This window comes from Bubalus kerabau, chromosome 21 (assembly GCF_029407905.1).
Source record: "Bubalus kerabau isolate K-KA32 ecotype Philippines breed swamp buffalo chromosome 21, PCC_UOA_SB_1v2, whole genome shotgun sequence".
In the NCBI taxonomy this organism is placed as follows: Eukaryota; Metazoa; Chordata; class Mammalia; order Artiodactyla; family Bovidae; genus Bubalus; species Bubalus kerabau.
The window spans coordinates 38,812,674-38,817,607 of NC_073644.1; the positions used below are offsets into that span (position 1 = coordinate 38,812,674).

At 38.9% G+C, this 4,934-nt stretch overlaps 1 non-coding gene across 1 annotated transcript; it reads right to left on the reverse strand.

Moving 5' to 3' along the window:
* Positions 1-2,164: 2,164 nt before the first annotated feature.
* Positions 2,165-2,236, reverse strand: TRNAE-UUC (transfer RNA glutamic acid (anticodon UUC)). Its single transcript has one exon. It is a non-coding gene; the product is annotated as a tRNA-Glu (tRNA).
* Positions 2,237-4,934: the final 2,698 nt, after the last annotated feature.

Genomic DNA, 4,934 nt, shown 5'->3' on the forward strand with positions numbered 1-4,934 from the left:
ACATGACTGAAGTGACTTAGCAGCAGCATGTTAAGTGAATAGAGAATAATGTTCTGACTCAGTGTGTGTGTTTGCACATGTGTGTGTGTGGATAATCATGGTGGTCTCACTAAGTTGTGTCAGCCTCTTGTGACCGCATGGATGTAGCCTGCCAGGCTCCTCTGTTCATGGCATTTCCCAGGCAAGGATACTGGAGTGGGCTGCCATTTCCTTCTCCAGGAGATCTTCTCAACCCAGGGATTGAACCTGGGTCTTCTGCATTGCAGGCAGATTCTTTACCGACTGAGCCACCAGGGAAGCTGTGTATAATCATACTTCCTTTAAAAATATCCTTATAGGAGGATGCTGTGCTCCAAATAGCAATGCTCTTTGGCTAATCTCCCATTTGACTAATTTCTAGTGCTGCTATAATTGATCTAGCAGAAATGATGGGTGTTCTTTCTTATCTTACCGTTTAGGGTCTGTTTCACAAAATTGGATGTCTGATGGGGGAAGACTTTCTTTTCAAATACAGAAGGCTGGTTCTTCAGTCAAGGTATACAAATGTCCAGATTTTCACACTGTTTGAATAATTATCCACTACCTTATTGAACGTATTTATATAAGTATCCTTTGCGAAGTTCCTGCTGGAGTCTAGTTTGCCTTTATGGAGGAATATTGAACTCCGGGAGTTGGTGATGGACAGGGTGGGCCTGGCGTGCTGCGATTCATGGGGTCGCAAAGAGTCGGACATGACTGAGCAACTGAACTGAACTGAACTGAACTGGTATGTGCCTTATTCTATTTGGAAGTGAGAGTTCTTACTTAATATCTTTGCTTTATTGTTTTTGGTTCCCAGAAAACTCATGGCCAAATGAGTACTTGACTGTACTGCTTAATTAATTCCAGATGATAAGTATACATATTATCTTTAAAACATTATATTTAAATTTTTAATTGTCAGCTTGTGTCTTAATATTTTGTAAGTTATCTAAAACACCTTCTCCCTCTTAATTTTTGGCAATAGGCTTAGAATTATCCTACAGATTACTTGCTAACTGCCAAGGACAAAAATACCTAAAATGGAGAGATCTGGCTTTTACCATCCCAACCCAAAGATCAATTTCACAACCACTAACAGTAGGACAATCAGACATTACGTGCCTCCTGATGAGATACAATATGATGTATGTATTATCACTTGCCAGATAATGTGAACTTGAATCATGTCTTTGGGTCTTATTTCCAGTTCCTAGAAGTAGAAGGGATAAATTAAACAGCATCACAAAAAGACAGATCTAGAATGAGGGAGATTATATCATACAATGGACTGGGCTTCTTAGAAAGCTAAATGTTGTGAAAATAATTGGGAAGACAGAGTCAATTCTAGATTAAAAGAGATGGAAGAGGGAATTCCCTGGCAGTCCAGTGGTTAGGACTCCACACTTTCACTGCTGATCCCACAAGCTGTGCAACTCAGTCAAAATAATTAATTCATTCATAGGGATGGGAGGAGGTGCAGAAGGCAGATTAACAGTCATTATTTTTAAGCATGTAAAATAGTGCAGCCACTTTGAGAAACAGTTAACCAGTTACAAGTAAATTCACTATATGACCCAGCAATTCCTCTTCTAGGTATCTTCCACCCTGAAGAAAATATATATCCACAAAAGGATTTGTATGTGACTATTCATAGCAGTATTATTGATGAAAAACAAAGGCTGGAAGCAATTTAAATGTCCATCCACTGATAAGTGGATGAACAAAACATGATCGATCCATACAATGGAATATTACTCAGGCATAAAAAGAAAAAAAAACTACTGATACATATTATAACATGGATGAACATCAAAGACATTATATCAAAAATGTTACACGAAGCAAAAGAAGCCATAAGACCACATATTGTATGGTTCCATCAATCTGAAATGCCCAGGAAAGGCAAATCTAGAGAGACAGTTGGTAGGTTAGTGGTTGTTGGGGGCTGAGGATAGAAATGACTATTTACTGTACAAGGTCATAAGGGATATTTTTGGGGTGAAAAAATGCTTCAAAACTGGATTGTGGTGATGGTTGCACAACTCTGTGAGTTCACTGCATTGTCCACTTATAAAGAGTGGGTTTTATAGTACATAAGGACCTGGTTGCTCTCCTAGCAGAGCCACAGCTTGTGGGAGCTTAGTTCCCTGACCAGGGATTGATCCTGGATCACAGCAGTGAAAGTGCTGAGTCCTAGCCACTGGACCACCAGGGAATTCCTTCTATTCAATTTTCTAGTGGGTTATTTCTCTCTCTCTCCCTTTTTTGCTTTTGATTTGTCAAATTTCTGAATATGTTCTTGATACTAATCATTGGTAAGGTACATGAAATACAGATATCTCCTACCACTCTATGGTGTGTCTTTTTATTTGTAACTTTCTGGGAGTTTGTTTTGTAGCATTTGAGCTCGGGACATCCACTAGAAGGGTCTGGGTGGGTAAAGATCTTGGGATGTTGACTGTTGAAATTTAAATCTCGCTACAACTTGTATAGGGGGCTTTCCAGGTGGCTCAAGGGTAAAGAATCCACCTGCCAATGCAGGAGACTCAGTTTAGGATTCCTGGTTTGGGAAGGTTCCCTGAAGAGAGAAATGACAACCCACTCTAATATTCTTGCCTGGAGAATCTCATTGACAGAGAAGCCTGGAGGAGTGCAGTCCATGGTGCTGCAAAGAGTTGGATGCGACTGAGCACACATATTAAAAAACAAAACACAACACTTGGGCAAATTATTAAAAACTTGGGCAAGTTATTCAATTTTCCTGTGCCTCATTTTTCTTATCTGTAAAATGGAAATATTAATAGTACATAGATTATTGTAAGGATTAGAGTGTATTAGTTTTCTATCAATGGTTAACAAACTGTCACAAACTTAGCAGCTTAAACAGCACAGATTTATTATCTTACAGCTTCTGTTGGTCAGGAATTGGGTCAGGAAGCTCAGTTCTTCCTCCTGTGTCTCTTTTACTCCCTCACTACTTCCAAACTCATGACAGTTCCAACAACAGAGGTGTGGGGATTCCTCCCCACTAAGTGACCATGGCACTAATGGGGTGTCCGACGACTTAATTCTGACGCTATCTACCTGAGGATAGAGGTAGACCTATCTAGGTAGGTAGACCCAGAGGTTAAGCTCTCAGTTCTATAAGACTTCTCCCCCACAACCCCTTTTCTTTGGCTGCACCAAGTGGCTTGCAGGATGTAGTTCCCTGACCACGGATCGAACCAGGACCTGCTGCATTGGGAGTGTGGAGTCTTAGCCACTGGACCACCAGGGAAGTCCTTTCATCTTCTTCTCAGGGTGGGACTGACAGCTGAAGCCAACGACAGGTCTTGTGTCCAATGGTTGGTTGCCCAGATGAATAACGTGTCATCAGGTTTTCTCATTCACAGTTTAATATGTCTTCATTCTCTTTAGAGTCTTTGGCAAATTAGATTTCAGAGTCATTTTATAAAAATTTAAATTAGTTATTTTTAATAATGACTGGAGGAAGGAAATGAAATCATCCTTCACAGAACTTTTAATGGGAAAAGTATTTTCTGTATTCTTTTGGGTGAACACTTTTGGACAAACACTTTTGGGCAAAAGTTATTCATAGAATCCCAATGATTATTACTTCAAATATGAACCTGAGTCAAAAGAAGAAAGATTTGCTATTTTATGTGTTTGAGATTCATGTACCTGAGGCACAGAGAGCATTCAATTTATTTGTAATACCATAAATTATGCAGTAGATGAAAATTTTTTGGTGATTCATTTTCTCACTTATTAATTTAATGAAGACAATGTTTCACAGTGAGATTTATTATTGTGAGTAATACAGTGGTAGTAAGGGTGAGGCAGACATTTATTCTGGGTTAAGTGAGTACACCTTCATTTTCATAACTTAGAGCATTATCCGTCATATAGAGAGACTGAACTAAATGTCACACTTCCTGTATTTGTCCAGAGAGCTTATCAGGATGGTTTGTTCATGAGGAAACAGCCTGTGTTTGGCAGAAAGTAGCAATTTAGGGAAAAACTCAGGAAACTTTTAGGAACTGAACTGATTTCATGCTTCTAAGAATAAATGAACTAACTGTGCAAATGGGAAGAAAAAAAGATTATCAACAAGGACCTACTGTATTGCAGAAGGAACTCTGCTAAGTATTATGTGGCAGCCTGGATGGGAGGGGAGCTTGGGGGAGAATGGGTACATGTATGTATGGCTGAATCCCTTTGCTGTCCACCTGAAACCTTCACAACATTGTTAATGGGTTATACTCTAATAGAAAATAAATAGTTAATTGGCTATATAGCCAGTAGCAAATAAAAAGTTTTAAAAATGGTTATAATAGATAGCCAGTGGGAACTTGCTGTACCACACAAGGAGCTCAAACCCCATGCCCTGTGACAACCTAGGGGGGATAGGAAGGGGAGGGAGGGTGTTCAAGAGGGAGGGAACATATGTATATCTATGGCTGATTCATGTTGATATATGGCAAAAACTAATAGTATTGTAAAGCAATTATCCTCCAATTAAATAAAATTTAAAAATAGTTATAAAGATTATTTCTCAGCTTGAAAGAATATGAACTATGTGTCATCAAGAACTTAAAAACCAGTTTTGGTGATACATATGGGATATAAGGAACAAAACATTATGTTCTATCTTTTATTCTAAGTATCTGTAAGCATATAGCCAACTAAATAACATACCTAGCTTACAATAAAGCTGTGAGTCACTGGGGTTTATGAAAAAGAAAATTCATCAATAAGCTTTAGAAGAAAAAAACATACTCAACCTTGAGTCCTAAGATGCAATGGTATTACCCAGTGTGTGTGTTGAAAATGCAACTTGCCAACACTGAGAGAGTCAATTCCTAGGCAGATTGATAAGAAGTCCAGGGGTCCCCAAGGAGAGAGGGGTTTGG